Consider the following 16,861-nt stretch of genomic DNA (forward strand, 5'->3'; position numbering starts at 1 on the left):
TCTCTGTTTGCTGGGGGAAAGCATAGATAGTGGATATGTTGGTGGCTGTTCAGAGGGAGGTGAGAACTTTATTTGCCCCAGCAAAAGACCTGCAGCTGACAATGTTGGCAAGTTGTCTTCATAATCCCTGGATCTGACTGATGATGTCACAAATAATAACGTGCACACTGCGGTAACCAATCAAATCCCGAGCCATCTGAAATCATTCATGACACGCTTCCAGAGTGCTCTGAAGGATTCATGGAGTCCTAGGGAAGAAAATTAGAGAATTTAAAGAGCTCAGCAGGGAAGGTTTGAATTGTTACAGTTTAATTTGAATTTATTTAATTGATGCTAATTGCGGTATATGCCTATCGAAATATTATTTTACAGTACACAGAGGTTACAGCTTTGTTTTAAGGCTCCTGTAAGGAAGTATTTTTTGAACTGAGTAATCAACTTGCCTGTTGTCATGGCAACCTTTCCCCATGCCATGGTTACGAGATTTCCTTGCTTTGCCTTTACAGCCGCCCACCTGCCTTCATCCTCCTCCCCCCACCTGCGAGCCTTGCCACTTGCACAGCGTAGCTCACAGCGTAGCTCTCTCTCTCTCTCTCTCACTGTCACGGGCAGGTCAGGGGAGCAAAGAGAGCCCATGATACAGGATAAATATGTACAACAGAGACAGTCACATCCAACTGGAAGACCTGAGTCACTCTCTCAGATTGAAAGGGGGCTAGAAACATTTCACTCTGTGATGCTCCCTTCGTTTGAAAATGAATGGAAAATAATTTTATCCTGTTTACCTACAGAGGGAAATGAACAGAAGAGATGTTAAATTCGCAAGCAATACTGTGCATTAAAGATGAGAAGGCAAAAGAATCCACTTATACTAACAACCCTCCAATAAAACCATCCTCCTATAGCAGGGGGTGGCCAGCCTGTGGCTCGGGAGCCACCAGCGGGCTCTCTCACTTGCAAAACGTAGCTCTTGTCCTCATGTCCCCGTCCCCCCCCCCCCCCCATGGCACCTGAGCATTATTGCAGGCGGGAGAGGCTGGAACAGGAAGGATTCAGACAAAGCAGGGAAGAAGGGCCTTTCTGCTCTCTGCTCCAAGCCCCTTCCCTCCTGGCCTCCCAGTGCTGCCGGCTGCAGTGGGAAACGTGAGGGATAGGTTGTAGTGGGAAGCAAACGTTTTCCTCTGCTCACCTCTACTCCCCCCGCCTCCCTTCCCTTCCCTTTCTGTCTGCAAGCAGCAGCGCTGGGAGGCCAGGCCAGAGCTGATAGAATAGCAAAGGAAAGCCAGTCAGCCCCCCCCCCCCCCCACCCCACTCTAGCTGTCCCCATCCTGTCCTACCTCCCCCTTCTCCACCTTCTCCACCTGACAGAGAGGGCTCTTTTCTGTTTTGCTGTCTGGAGGAGAGAAGCTGTAGTGGAAACTGCCCCAGAGCCAGCACACCACTGTGTGCCCTCAGGACTTGGGATTCAGCTGACCGCAGAGTGCGGGGGGGGGGGGGGGGGAGGAAGGAGGAGTCACCCAGAGCTCGTCAGGCCAGAATTATTTGTGGTAATTGAAAGGAGGTCAATGCTTTGGGTAAGAGCTAGTAGGAATATGAAAAGTGATGAATGTTGGAGGTGAGAGGGTGTGAGTGCTTAGGGGGGGGAAGGGGGGAATGCTTCTGGGGGGAGTAACATGGAAAATGGTGAATTTTGAGAGGGCTGAGGATGGGAATGAATGCTGAGAGATACTGGTGGCAGCAGGATGGGAGAGAGAGAGAATGGGTAGGGACTGAGAGATGTTGGTGGGGATGAGAAAGTCTTCATTTACTCCCCCACCACAAAAACATGTGGCTCTTTGATACTGTGCATTTTGCTACCATGACTCTTGGTGTGTGAAAGGCTGGCGACCTTTGTCTTATATTATGTATAAAACCTGCCTTGCTAAGTGTTTGGCATTAATATTTATTAGTATTTCCGCAACATACTAAAACGAAACTGAACAATTCCAGATGTGTACAAGAGGTATTAAAAAGATATCAATGGTATTGGCAACATCTTTTTCATGTACTGTTACACCACTTGTAAGGAAACATCCTCCATCTGCATCAAGCTGTGATGTACCTAATCTCTTTTATCTTTGCAATACCCTTGCAGGGGGTCATTTTGCAACGTCATTCCTAAGTTATCTGGCAAATGTGTGCATAAGGTAGGTCAATTTTAAAATCAAACTTACTCTGGCAAAACTGCACATACTAATCATACAGTAGAAATTCAACAGGGACGTTTTATACCCATGTGGGGTTAAGTACATGGTGGCTACTAGAGACAGAGGCAGGTTAGAGTGTGCATGGCGAGTCTCGAGGTGTGTGGGGGAATTCAATGTTGTCTTAAGGTAGGGCAAGAGTTAATAGATAGGTAAGGATACAGTAGCAGATGTTCATTCCATGAATAGCATGATCAATTTGTTGCCATTGTAATATGAATGAAATTGTAACAGGGAAAAAATAGCTGACTTTAACCAATAGTCACAAGTATATTAAAGGTGCAATTATGAGCTAGAACATCATCTGGGACTTTAGTAGATTCACTGATGCCCCACTAGCAGAGTAAACCAATCTTCTTCTTTCAGAAGGATGAGACTCCTGGTTCCTGTTACTCCCTAAAGCTGTGTGTGCTCTCCAGAAAGGGATATTCCCACTATCTGGACTACCCTGCTCCCTTATGAAAGGGGGTACTATGGCAGTTCATGAAGTGTCCCTGTTCTGGGGGAATTTTGGGCCTGGTGGCAGTATACCACTTCTAGGTGAATTAAGGAAGTGCAAAGAGTCATGCTTCTCACTCCAGACATCAATAGAAAACTTAGATGTATGCAGGTCACAGCAACAGTGCACACTCAACTTTGTATTCTTAGTCCTCAAGAAGAAGGCCCAGGAGCTGAGGAGGAAAAACAGAGATGACTGGACTAGCTGCATGCCAGGCAGAATGGAGCCAGAGGTAAGTCCATGAATCTTGAATTTTGAATATACTCGTAGGGCCAGCACAGACCATGAGGAGGAGACTCTGCTGCTAAACAGATATTTTGTGCAGGTGAGGAGGCAGGAGGAATCCGCAGCTATGCTGGTAGCATCAGAATGAGGTTGGGGGAGGCAAGGAGGAAGGGAGGAAGGGAAAGACAGGAGAGATACTGGGAGAGGGGATTCAGGGAAAGGGGAGTGGATGCTGGAGATAGGAGAAGTAAGAGGCAGGAAAAGAATCTTGGAAATGGAGAGTAAGAGGGATGAAGATACTAAGGAAAGGGGTTAAGGAGGAAGAGGGCAGAAGGAAACCTTCCCCACTGCTCACTTGTAGGCAAAGCTTATGCATGGACTTTGCCATGCTTTATCTCTCTCAAATGTACCTTGAAATGCAGATCTGCCAGCACAAAGACTGCCATTGCCCTGCAGTCTAATAAACAGCAAGGATCAATTGCTATTTGAGTAGTCTCTCACAAAAAATACCAGCTGTGAGCTATTAGGGACTCCTTGGTGTTTCTCTGGCCTCGCCTAGATCACCGATCTCCATCGCCAAACTCCTTGAGCGCCCTCACAACAAACATATCCAAATCAGTCTTCGGAGATTGTCTACCACCTGCAGCTGGTTCAGACCTGTTATTTTCATCACCTGTTTCAAAGGACAAAGGGTTGGTAGGGAAAAAGAAGCTACAGCTAACCTTTTTAAAGTTATGGCCTGATATGTATTGTAAAACACAGGACACATATCATTACTAAGAAAGAGAGAGTTAGTAGGAAAAATAAGGTAATGTTCTATAAGGAAAGAAAAACTTTATTAAATTACAAAAGACCTAGCAAAAACAAAAATCATCTACACGTGCAATGCTTTCCAAACAGTCAATATATATCTTGTGTACAGGGAATAGCAACAGAATCAATGGCATCAGGGACAGCCAGGTCCAGACCAGGTTTTCTCCTCTCTAGAGAGAAACACTGGACCAGATCCTAAAGTTCAAGAGCAGATGGATCCAGCTGTTATCCCAATATGGACATATAACATAGGTTTTAGTTGAATATACATTGCATGTTGCACGTATTTATGTAAGCAATAACAAACACGTGTATAATTGCTATTTTCAGGGCTAGATTTGGTGCCCATAGATAGAGGCTCTACTGGCACATGGCCTGGATATTTTGTGCCCTCAAAATTTAGCACCCTGGGCAGTCCAGAGAAAAGTGATCATCATAATGTGGGGTCTGCACCAAAAGATTTATAAGATGAGATTGAAGGACCTCAAAAGGAATGCACTAGAGAAAAGGAGGGCCAAAGGTGATATGATACAGACTTTCAAATGCCTGGAAGATATTAATAATGGACAGGAATTAAACCTCTTTTGATGGAAAGAAAATTTTTGTAACATAACATGAAGCTGCAAAAGGGTCAGGACCAACATCAGAATGTGTTTCTTTATGAAAAGAAATGCCCTCCCAGAAAAGGTAGTGAGGGCAAAAATGGTAGTGGAATTCAAAAGGGCATGGGATAAATACAGGGGATTTTTAGTGGATAGATGATGGACACAAAGAAAGGGTAACTCCCTGTTGACTGGGCAACCTGTGTTGCATAGAGCAACAATTACCCTAAAATAAACAAAAGAAAAAAAAAAAAAGATTACTGAGCAAAGTGGGTCTTTTTTTTTTTTTTTGCCATCTGTTAGTATGTGTCTGGGGACAGATGATTAAAAACAATGCCTGAACGTAATCTGCTCTGAGGTGCTGAAAAGCAGAATGTAAATAAATAAATAAATACACAAATAAATAAATAAATAAATAGTTGGATGGCGGAAATACCTATACTAGTCTAATAAACATTTTATAATTCAAGCTTTTGGGTTACCTGAGGTCCCTGATGTTACAAAAGCCCCTATAGTCTTGGTCAGTATGTATTCTGGAGTATTTCAAGAGCACACCTGCATTGTTGTAAGATTCATTTGATAGAAAGAAAGGGGAAAAGGTAGCGTTCTCATATCTAAAGAAAATAAAACCGGAATACTTGGGAAATAAGTTCAAATAAGCCTTGGTGTGAGGAAACATAGCAGGAAAGTATACTTAAGCTCGGGGTGCCAGTGTGGATGGAGTGGGGTTTATACAGTCTAGGGGAAGTTCTTAGCAACTTTTCGCAACGGTCATGCTGAGATATTTGGTTTGGTAAACCTGAAAAAACAGTAAAACAACCTTATAAATTAAACAAGGCTAGCTTTCCAGCAGTGACTCTAGATACTCGTATATTTATTACACTTAGGCCTGGCCAGATAAAAAAAAAAAATGGAGCATGCAGTAACTTTAGAAAAGCTAACAGAAGGCCCTTGGCTGAACAGATGCTATCCTCACATGTATTCCATAAATTCAGAATTTACAGTTTCAAACACAAACATAAAAAGAGAGAGACCCCCTCACCTCTGACTCAAATGCTATTTATCTGGATTTAGCTGCAAATTTAAGTAACTGTATGTCTGAACTCATTTGTTTCACATATATTGTATACCTATGAAACGCTCACTTTCTCAGCTTTTCGGTGGGGTTTTTTTTTTCCCCCTGGCATTCATATAAAAGGTAAACATTTCCAGAGATGCTGGAATGAAGGCCACGGTGGGTTCAGTAGGTGAAAGATTTATAGGAGGACACGTTCTCCCGTCTCCCCTCCACTCCCTCATTACCCATCCCACGGCAGCACTTCTGTCAAGCGGCTGCGAATGTCTTTAACTGCTCTCTCTGTATTTTTTTTTTAATTCTGGGAAACAAAGCAGAACTTCTAATTAACTGCGGTGAGCTTTCAGTTTTCAGGACAGACCTGCAGGGCCCCTGTGACTCTTTAATTAGATTAGCCGCGTCGTCGGGGCCATGGCCTTTGCGTTTGCAAATGTTGGAGCCGCTGTTGATTTGAGAATTTACTGCTGCATTCGAGATGGAAATAAGAGTCCGATCCAACTGAGGGAAAGGAGGAGGAGGAGAGAGATGATGGGCATAAAAAAAAAAAAAAAGAAAGAAATGTGCTGAATGCAGTACAAAGCCGGTTGTTCTGACTCTGGCTGATAAGAAGAGGTCAGCATATAACAGGCATCTTCAATCTCCCCTGCAAAAGGACTCCTCCTAAGAGGGGAAAGTCTGCCTGAGAATTGTAGATATGTACAATATACAAGCTGTCTCATTTCGCTATAATTTATGGAGCTGTTTTATCTTTTCCTTTTCATAAAGAGGGATTTGCATGCTGGGGAACATCTGAAAATATCTCATAGTTCCACATTAATCTGTTTGTCTTTCATCTACAGTAAGTTTTTTTTTTTTTTTTCTTTTATTACTTTGGCCATGCTAGAAAATTCAAGGTATCCTTTTCTCTATTATTCTTTACTGTAAATCTTCTTTCTTTACACTTAATATAGAAACATAGAAATGCCGGCAGAAAAAGACCAGTTGGCCCATCCAGTCTGCCCAGCAAGCTTCCACACTTATTTTCCCATACTTGTCTGTTTCACCAACCACCAACTTCAGGGCTCTTGTTGGTAACTGTTTGATTCAAATTTCCTGCCATCCCCTGTCATTAATGCAGAGAGTAATGTTGGAGTTGCATCAAAGGTGAGCATAAGGCTTATGGTTAAGGGTTGTAACCGCCACAGCAAGCAAGTTACCCCGATGCTTGTTTTCCCAGATTGCACAGATTGATGCCTTGTTGGATGATGTCTGAATGTAAATCCTGTTTTCCTCACTTCCCCCTACCATTGTAGCAGATAGCAATGCTGTATATGTATTCAAAGTGATGTATCAGGCTTAATTGGTTTAGGGTAGTAACTGCCATAAAGCTACCCCCACGCTTGTTTGTTTACCCAGATTATGAAGTTCAGTCCTTGTTGGTTGTTGTCTGAATGCTAATCCTCTTTTCCACATTTCCCCCTGCCCTAGAAGCAGAGAGCAATGCTGTATATGCATTCAAAGTGATGTATCAGGCTTAATTGGTTTAGGGTAGTAGCCACCTTAATAAGCAAGCTATCCCCATGCTTATTTGTTTACCCAGATTGTGAAGTTCAGTCCTTTTTGGTTGTTATCTGAATGCAAATCCTCTTTTCCACATTTCCCTTTGCCGTTGAAGCAGAGAGTAATGTTGGGGTTACATTTACTGTGCAAGGGATTTTTTGAGTAAGGGTAGTTCTGCTAGTAATGGTCCAGTTCTTATCAAAGAGTCATTGTGTTGCATAACTTTTTCTGATTAAAATTTCCTTCAATACCATGCCAAACATGGGATTTTCTCTCTCTGCTATTAATTTGAAATTACATTTAAGGGTCCTTCTGGAACAGTGATTCTCATTCCAATCCCCAGGGACCACCTGACCAGTCTGGTTTTCAGGATATCCCTCATGAATATGCATGAGAGATGTGTGCACATTGGAGGCAGTGCATGCAATTATATCTCCTACATATTCATTAAGGGTAATCCTGAAAATCAATTTGGGCAGGCGGTCCTTGAGGACTGGGTTGAGAACCATGGTTCTAGAAGATAACTGTAAATAGAGTCAGCACAGTTACCAGGCAAAATGGTGCCATCTGGGAAGGGAGTTCAAGTTCCAAAACACAGCCAGGTACCTGGGCAATAGCAGCAGCTGCTACAGGAGCTTAACCTCTGCCGCTAGATTGATGGCAGGGTCATGTGGTGCTGATGTCCCTCCTCACCCCTGGCCTCGCGCCTTATCTTGTATGCCCCCTTTTGTCGGCCCTGAATCTGTCTTATTCTGCATCCATTCATAAAGCACAAATAGCTGTCTAGCACATCTGCCAACCTAAGTCCGTACCATGTGATGCTGGTCTAGTCCTGCTTTTCTATAATTCGGCAAATGCGACCTGGAAGAGTTAGAGGAGACAATTATATGAACCAAAACTATGATTCCCTCAAAGCCACTCTAATACACTGCCACAGTAAACCTAGGAAACCAGATTCTTCCTAAGCGATGTGGGTTTGTCTTTGTGTTTTAGATATCTGCATTTGTGTAATTTTGCACTAAATGGTACAATTTGTCCTGCAAATGTAGCAGCATTCAAAGGCAGCTGCTTGAAAGATGCACTTCCCATTGTACAATGTGTAGCTTGTGTTCTGCCATTGATGTTTGAGCGTTTGTGGGAAGATTTATGGGTGTGCAATGGTACGTTTGCTGCCAGCAGGCCCAGCCTCCTGTGTATCACAGCAGGCACACAAAATACATTTTTGTTTTGCAAAATCGAGAAAACAAGGAAGGCCAGGAGACCGCAGTGTCTGTTATTTATTTCTGCAATTAACAGCCAACTGTTTTCTGTAGTTCAGAAAGGATTGGGGTCTATTTTAAAGATAGCTTACCTAATTAATATTAATTGAAAGAAAAACAATGTACTTTGCATTGAGAGTGCATCTCAGATCAGACACAGGACTTGGGGAATCCCGCAGTTTTTATTGGTTTAGTAGGTCTGTGCTGTGTTCAGAGAGCATAAAGCACGTTATATCTTGGTGTTGAATTCAAGAATAGCACTGGGGAGGCACTCTTCCCTCTCTCTCAGGGTTGCCAACTGACTCCAAGACTTTCAGGGCACACTGATTTAATCCTGGTTTTACATCAGTGCCTGCATGGACTTGTAGTTGTTTTTGCTAGAGAAATCAATAGGGACACCAGAACTACAAGCCCATGCAAGCAGTGGGGTAAACCCAGGACTGGAGCAGCCTGCCTCAAAAATCTGGATCCATCTGGTCTCAGGATTGGGGGGAGCAGTATTACATGCACAATCAGAGGTACAAATAGCACAGTGCACATCATTGAAGATTTGATGTGATTTGGTAGGAGGAAAGGTACACAAAAATGAGATTTGTACATTGTACTCTCGCCCTAGCTTGATAGCAGCTAGGTAGAGAATACATCAAACTTAGTCGAGAGTACAATATACAAATCTCATCTTTGTGTACCTTTTCTCTCTCCAAATCACATCAAATCTTCACTGATGTGTACTTTGCTTTTCGTACCGCTGACTGTGCAAGTAAAACTGTCCCCCAAACCCTAGAGTGCCACCAAAACCTCACCTCAAGTTACTAGTTGACTCTCCTACAGCGGTATAAATAGTTTACTTATATGAGAGCCTTATAAAGAGTCTCTCTCTCTTTCTCTGGGTACTTCGCAGCTTGCGATGTGAAATACATGTGTTGAAGTATCTCAAAAGTTATCACAGGCGTTATTCCTGCTTTATTTATAGCAATTTGTTAAATCTAGGTCTAAAACAGTTAAGCATTTTCTAAAAACTGAATTTTAACCGCTAAACAATATATAGTTAGGTTCTGTTTATTCTGTCTCAGCAAGTTCATCTGTTTTAGCTTGGAATTAGATTCTTCATAATCTGCATTGCAATTACATAGAAATATTGAACAAGATGACAGATAGATAAAGACCCATCCAGTCTGCCTATCCACATTACCTACTCAGCTGTAGTCCCTTCCTGTTCCTCAGAGATCATCTTTGCTTGTCCCATGCTCAGGGGATTGCCAAAACAATTTTGTTCATTCCTTGGTATTTGGTATTAATACTATCTGCACCATATGTAGGGGCAGTGTTTAAGCTTTTAATATTCAGTCGACTGAGACTCGCCTTTTTCTGACAGCAAAAAACTAGCTGAAAAAAAAAACAAAAAACTTGCAACAGAGTCAAAATGAATGTCTGAAATTTCCCAGCAATTCTGACAACAAATCAAAACTTTTTTTCCAAGCAAACTCATCAGAATAAGATTATTGTTTTTGTTTGTTTGTTTTGGACACAGGTGACCTTTAAAAACCGCAGAGACAGAGCTGGTAGGAGGAAGCCTTCTCCGGGCGTGAGGCTCAGCTCCCACACTTGTCATCTCTGCTTTGCTTATTTATAATCCCTGGCCTGATAAATGCAGCAGGCAGACACTAAATGTCTTTATTAAAAGCTTTTTAAGTATTTAATCAAAGGGACATTGATCAGGGCCTGCTGTCGGTTATCGGAGCTTGCTTGCATCTGGAAGAGACTGGAGTGCAAGAGAGGTGGTGATGAAAAGCGCTATTAATTACCTTCTCATGCTGGTCTATATCAATAATGCTCAAGCATGCTATTTATCTGATGACAAAAGAAGTGTCAGGTGTGGGAGGGATTGAAACTAAGGAAAATAACAAAACATAGTTTGTGCTACCTGCTCGGAGACTTAATCATGGTTCATTACTGTTGCTGCCGCCTGTGGAGAGTTTAGAACCACACTTCCTTCTCTTGCAGGCTTTAGAAAATTTCTTGTCATATGTTAATGTTGATTTTCTTCTCAGGATCTGCAGTAAGGGTTTCAGAGCAGCTGGGCCTGTTTTCCATCTGCTCTGGAGGCTGTGATAGGGAACTTGAGATCCCTGTAAATTGTCTCCTGGCATTAACTTGGAGCCATGGCAAGAACCAGACACAGTCTCTGAAAACTGTATGATTTTTTTTAAATAAAGAGAACAGTTTAATAAAAAGAATATGCTGATTATGCTAAAGTCTTGCATCATCACCTGTTATAGGGCTGTTCGGAATCCAATGTTTATTGCTTTGTTGATCCCAGGACAAATGCGATACTTTGGATATCATGATATTCATTTGTGACAAAGTCAAGGCCCATCCACCTCTCTCAATATATATAGTTACTTTTATATATCAGTTTTGGGGTGCTCATAGTACCTTTCATAGATTTACTATGATATCTTGAAAGATACAATTTGATTTGGAAAAGAGCTGAGTATTTGAAATCACAAAGCTGACAAGTTTGACATAGGAGATGTTTCAATCAAATTGCCAAGATATAAAGAGTTTGGGCTGAAAAAAATTAGGATGTATCACAAGATAAAAAAACAATATATCATTCTAAGGGCCCTTTTAACCGAAGGTTTTTTTTTACTAGTAATTAGGACAATACAAAGAAACAAATCCAACCGGAATGGAAACTGAGAACACTCTTTCATAAATTCCAAAACTTGCCTTCAACTATTCATATAAGGGTGAATACTTGGGGAGAGAGCCTAATAATACATATTGGTATTCATGAGGCTTAACTTTATAATCATTTCTCCCGTGCAACACTAATCTTTGTGAAGTTTTTTTTATTTTACTGCTACATCAGAAAAGCTTAAGTACTTTCACTAATATAATTTGCAATAAAACAAAAAAACCACAAAGGTTAATGTTGCATGGGACAAATGATTATAAAATTAAGCCTTATGGATACCAATGTGTGATGGTATTACTAGGTGCTCTATGAATGTCCCAAGTGTTTGCTCTATATGAACAATTGAAGGAATTTTATGAAATGAGAATTTATAGTAAATAGGGCTACCCATAAAACTTCAGCCTCAGCACGGTTGGGTTTTAATAAAATAGTCTTCATCCATGTTACAATGGCAGCTATGTATGATGACAAATATTGAGCATCTGCTTATTGGTTTCCCAAAGTGACATAAAATAGTATGTTATCAGCATTCAGGAAATAATGAATCTTAAACTTCTGGATTAGCTGACCCAACGGTTGCATAAAGATTTTGAATATTTTGGAGAAATAACAGATCCTTGAGGCACCCCACATGAAAACAGACCAAGAACTAGATACAAAATCATCCATGGAGACAAACTAACTCCCACCAAAGAGACATGAGACAAACCATTTCTTCACCATCCCCTTCATTCCCAGATGGCAACCAATCTAGAAAGATAGTATGGTCAATCAAAAACGGAAGTCAAATCTAGCATCACCATCAAATAATCATTACCTCTATCCAATTCTACCTGCAAGTCATCCATTAACACCACCAAAATAGTTTCCATTTCATATCCTACACTAAAACGTGACTGAAACGGTTCCAAATTCTTCTCTAAAAAAAATGACAGTTCTATAACTACAGCTTTCTTAATTACCTTAAATTGAAAAAGAATGTTTGAAATAAGCCAGAAATTTTCAAAATATCTCATAGTCCAGATTAGCTGTTTTAATATTGGATGAAAGGATGAAATTGTTAATGGGATAGGATTAACTATCTGTTATTGTTTGTAAGGATTTGGGTGGACCCCTGGACTCTGTAGCAGCTGACCACGCCCATGGTGGGAAGTCCTGTGAGGGGTCACAGGTCAGGCTCAGCTTTAGGACACACACACAGATCTTTTATTAAACAATATTGAGGAGCCACCAGAGGTGGCAGTAGTGAGCAGGAAAGTAGCCTGGCTGGGCTTGTAGTCCCTCAGGCTCTGGAATAGCGATCCCACAATGGCTGTGCTGTAGTGGAGAGAAAATGAGATCGTGAGTACAAGCAATATATGCAGGGTTCAGGAATAGAGCCTCGTTGGTATAGTACTCACACAGCGGTCTCTCGGTATGGAGCACAGGAGCTGAAGTAAAGGCAGGCCCTCGAGGAGAGAGTACCTGGTTCCAGGGAACAACTCTGAGAGAAGTAGATGGTAACTCACTGATGGTATAGGCAGCGGTGTCTTCCAGGCAGAAGAGAAGTCCAGGTAGCGAGTCCAGGAACATGGGCCCTCGAGGAGCGAGTACCGGTTCCAGACAGCGACCTGAAAGAGAAGAGAGAGAGGCCCCCGAGGAGCGGGTACCCCAAATAGAGTAGTCCAATAGTGGAGGCAGAGTAGCTAGGTACGGAGAGCGAATCCCATCCATTAGGAAACCTTTGCTAACTCGACGGCAAGCAATCGCGTAGGCTATTTGTATCTGGGATGCGTGACATCATCACAGGGGGACGCCCCTGAGGTTCACACCAAAGAAGGTACTTGAAGCCGGGCCACGCAGCGCGTGCACCCTAAGGCAACTGGACAGCATGGCGGGAGGTAGCACCCAAGCCAGATCGGGGACACCGAAGAGGACAGCAGGCAGACGCCCGGCAGCCAAACGTCCATCAACCGCAGGAGGAGTCACCAGAGAGGTAAGGAGGGTGGAGTGGAGACATCAGGCAGTGATGTCTCCACTCCACCCTCTTTTGGTGCTATTTCTCAACCTCTCCTTTCTTTAACCAGATGAGACACAGGAATCCAATGAACTAATAGTAGCTCTTACTAGTGACAAACTTTAGGCCACAACAGCATCTTTAAGCTCCTAAAACAAACAAAATCCAAATCCAGAAAGGAATCAGCAACATTCTCCCCAGCAGGGGCATAGCTATGAGGGGCCAAGGGGGCCACTGCATTATTACATTTCTCAGGCCCCCCTTTCCTAGAAGCAGGAACATGTCATAACTGAGTCAACCCTTAAAGGTGCAGCAGTTAGAGGGCCAGGAGGTAATGGAATCACTGCCAGTCCATGATCCCCTGCACTTTTCAAAAGGCTAACTTGAACAGGGAAATAACACTGTCCTTGGCTCACTCCTGTAGTCAATGTCTTTATTTTTGGCATGTACTTATCCCCCCTCCTCTTAGCACCTTAAAAGTCTAGAAATGCCTGGAATGGTTGCAAGCCTATTTACATAATTTCTCTAAAGCAGCCTACGTGGTTAACAAAAGGTGAGAGACAGCTGGGGCAAAAAAAGTGAAAAGACAGAAGATAGCATTGCCAGAAGCGAAAGGATTTTGAGCAAATGCTGTGAAGACCCAGAGGTTGGGGTTGGGGTGGGGGGCTAGCACAGGTCCCCCACATGTTAACCTTTGCCCCCCCCCCAAAAAAAAATTCAGTTCTGGCTATACCCCTGCTTCCCAGTAATAACTAAACCTGCCATTTCTAAGTCTTGATTAGGTACCACTACCTCTCCCATAATCAACTCTAAACTAAGCAAAAAGGATGTGTATTCATTCTGAAACAACAAGAAAAGCTCAACAAAAAAGGCTATCTGTTTCATATTCTTTCAAACAAACTGAAAAAATATATATTTCTTTTTTCAATAGCGATAGAGGTAAAAAAAAAAAAAAAAGTATTGTTTGAGTCCTTGAAAAATGGATCTAGGAGAGAGATAGAACTGAATTAGTTCTAACAGAGAGAGCCTGTGTTTTTAAAATTAATTGTTTGCTAACCTATAGAGCCTTCTGCAGGAAGGAAATGTAAACATAAAAGCAGAGGACAAAGAGGACAAGGGAGACAAGTAAACAAGCAGTTGAGCTAAGAGGTGCTCCGTGCTTATTGATTCTACATGTAGGAAAGGACCCAGTTTGGAGACAGATTGGAGAGAGACTTTGAGAGAACAAGAAGCATATCAGTGTAGCTGCAATTAGTGAGGAAAATATTTATATTTTTTGTCAGAATGCAAAAGAAATTTTTACCAGAGAATGGTCCTTATTTCTTGCCAAACATTGATTGTATTGTAACCCAGTGGTACATCTCTGCTAGGAAAAGAGAAGCTTTGAAGAGAAGGGTAAAAAAAAAGAGAAATTTGTGAGGAAGGAAATTTAGTTATCAACAGAGATGCACAAAAAATAGTAATCTGCTGTAGTTAAAAGATTAATAAGTAAAATTTGAATTGAATCAGTTTAATTGTGAATTGGGACAATAGGCCTAAGGATTTGTTCAGTCAGAGGCTGGTATTAAATCCAGAAGCTGTAAAAGCTCACTGCAAAGCAGTTTCAAATAATGGCTCTGCACAAGTACCTGGCAGAGTGAACTGCTGGTGTAAAGGGCAGATTTGAGACCTGTATAGGTTTGTTTTTTTTTTTATTGGAACTAAATCTTCTAGTTAATACTTTGGGGGGGGGGGAGTTAAGGATGATTTTTCTACTAACTAAAGCCCTTTTCTGCTAGAACTGTATACTAGTATGACTGGTATACATATAATCAGAGAAAGAAAAGTAAATTTAAGTAATTGACAAAAATTAGCTAAGGATGCAGATTTTATACTGTTTATTTTTTATTTGCAAGTACAGTGATTCCCAACCCTAAAGGATCTCTCTACTAAAGAGGATTGCTCCATCTGCTATGGGGGGCGGGGGACAGAAGTAGTAGTATTGTCAGTTTTAGCTCCTCCTTAAAGGAGGCTGAGAGGGTGAGCACTCAGAATACATAACCCCCTGCTGTCACCTTAGGGTATGGACTTTTGAGTTATCCCTTGTGGGGGCAGCATGTTGCTATGCTGTTCCCTGTTTCGTTTATATTTTTCTTAGACAAGGACTCTTGGGTATCCAGGGTGGAGAGCTGGGTTTAGACAAGTGGAAAAGGGGGCCTTTGCCGAACCTTAAGATGTCTCGTCGGGAACCTTTGGCTTTTTGAAGGATGTCCACCCCACCCCACCCCACCCCCTTCTCTCTTCTGATTTCCTCTTTTTCTGAGGTTTTCTTGTTTACAACCCACCTGAGTACCCTAGCACCAGGGATTACGAGTGTTTTACAGAAGAGGAGTAGCATCTGTCCACCAGAGAGCATGGCTGGACTATCGGATGTCTTATGGGAAAAATGAATCTGGGTTCATTCCTGGGGGAGAGGAGGAGAATAAGATTTGTGGCACCCATCTGGGGTTAACCACATTCACATCATCAAGATATTGAAGAGAAGAGGTATAGAGGGACCATCCAGATACAAACTTGGAAAGTACAACTGCACAACTGAACTAAGGTAAGGAAAATGGGACTTTACTTAAGTAAATTTAAAATGGGTAAAGATTATCTTAGCCAACAAATTCTGGGAGGAAGCTCCTTAACTAGACCATTAATGGAATGGATCAGGAATGAGATATAAAAGTTGACATTGGGACCAGAATACTTTAACTGGAAGCAAAGAGTCACAAATTGATTAGAAGATCTGAAGCTGTAAATTGGATTGTAAACAAGATCTTGTAACTGAGCATTTTTATTAACTTCTCATCATTATTCAGTAAAAGTTAAGTTGTTAACCACCCAATGCTTCCAGTCTGATTACTGCTGTTTACAATAATGTGATTATTACTGCTGTATAGAAGAAAATTAAATGTTGAAATAGCTATGGAACAATGCTCAGGACCTAGGAAGTAATCTCCCCTCCCCTCTGGCAGGGAATTCTGAACTTTCAGATTTAACATCAATAAAGAAGAAATAACAGCTAGATTCTTGTTTGAAGTGAGGTCTTTTGGGTCCTGTGAGGGAACACTAGTCAGGAATTACATATGTGCAAACTTTCCTGGCTAGGCGTCATCTCTGGGTATGGATCCATCATCCTGGGCATTAGCAATATGGGATCTGGCATGGGTTGGAGTGGAGCTGTAGCTTTCTCATGGACGAAGAGTTGACAGTCTGGGAGATCTCCACAAGCCACTTGGACCTATGAAAAGTTGAAGAGAAAAGTAAATATAAGTAAACTGGTAAGAATATATGCATCTATTTAGCTAATGTGGCAAAACTGTAGCTTTTCCACAGATTGGCTCCTACCCTTCAATATAGCCCAATGACTAAAATATATGTGATAAACCAAACAATGATCAATGGTTTAACTGGTATATCTTTTATGCCATTTCAAATAGCCCGTTATTATTATTAATTGAAGCGGCTATGGCCATTTCTTCACAAAGCATTTTCACCCACCAGAAACTCAGCATTTTAACATGATGACGTAGAAATTTCTGTGATGATATAGAAATTTAAAAAACCTGGCTCGTCACCATAGTTAAAACGCCGAGTTTCTGGCAGGTGAAAATGCTTTGTGAAGAAATGGCCACAGCCGCTTCAATTAATAATAATAACGGGACTGAAAAGAAAAGAAAGAACTCTTTGAATTTTGAGATCTGCTGATTCCAGCCCCTGAAGCAGCAGTTTTGCGAAACATGGTACCGTGTTGGGCATGAATTAACTTCAACTAATGGGGAAGTAGTGCACTTTTTTAATAATACTTTTTTGTGAAAATGCTTTAAAAAAATCCTAAAAAAATTGGATCAATGATTAAAACTGTACCCCTTTGATTTATCGATG

At 41.7% G+C, this 16,861-nt stretch overlaps 1 long non-coding RNA gene across 1 annotated transcript; it reads left to right on the forward strand.

Moving 5' to 3' along the window:
* The first annotated feature begins 214 nt into the window (after nucleotides 1-214).
* Nucleotides 215-9,851, forward strand: LOC115079868. The gene is made up of 4 exons (XR_003853421.1): nucleotides 215-291; nucleotides 2,135-2,186; nucleotides 2,892-2,974; nucleotides 9,787-9,851. It is a non-coding gene; the product is annotated as an uncharacterized LOC115079868 (long non-coding RNA).
* The last annotated feature ends 7,010 nt before the right edge of the window (nucleotides 9,852-16,861 follow it).

This window comes from Rhinatrema bivittatum, chromosome 18 (assembly GCF_901001135.1).
Source record: "Rhinatrema bivittatum chromosome 18, aRhiBiv1.1, whole genome shotgun sequence".
Classification (NCBI taxonomy): Eukaryota; Metazoa; Chordata; class Amphibia; order Gymnophiona; family Rhinatrematidae; genus Rhinatrema; species Rhinatrema bivittatum.